Genomic DNA, 554 nt, shown 5'->3' with positions numbered 1-554 from the left:
TTTCTTTCTTTCTTTCTTTCTTTCTTTCTTTCTTTCTTTCTTTCTTTCTTTCTTTCTCTTTCTTTCTTCTTTCTAGTTTTTTTTCTTTTTTTGCAGTACCAGGTATTGAATTCAGAACCTTGCACTTGCCAGGCAAGGGCTTAGTCTACTGAGCTATCTCCCAAGCCCTGCAGATTTTTTTTTTTTCACCTAAAATTAGGTGGACAAAGACTTTTTAAAAAAGATCTCCCTGTGCTATTGATTGACTTCCATTTTTAAGTGGAGATGTACATTTTGATTCCCACATCAGATCAAAAAAGAAAAAAGCCAGAATTTTAAAAAATAATTTTATTGAGAAACAAATAGCAAAGAGACAGTTTCAAAACTGATTAGTAGGACAGTTTCAATAATTAATGCATTGCACATTGTACTCAATGGTTATTTATCATACAAGATGCAGACATGATATCCTGTCCACAAACACTATTGGAACAAATCTTTCTATCCACTGAATTAAGACAAAGTAGCTGTATATCTATCCTATTTCATATATACAGATACAAAATGGTTGTTGA

The sequence above is a fragment of the Octodon degus genome, unplaced genomic scaffold (genome assembly GCF_000260255.1).
Source record: "Octodon degus isolate 3935 unplaced genomic scaffold, OctDeg1.0 scaffold00053, whole genome shotgun sequence".
NCBI lineage: Eukaryota > Metazoa > Chordata > Mammalia > Rodentia > Octodontidae > Octodon > Octodon degus.
This window is presented reverse-complemented; position numbering follows the sequence as displayed.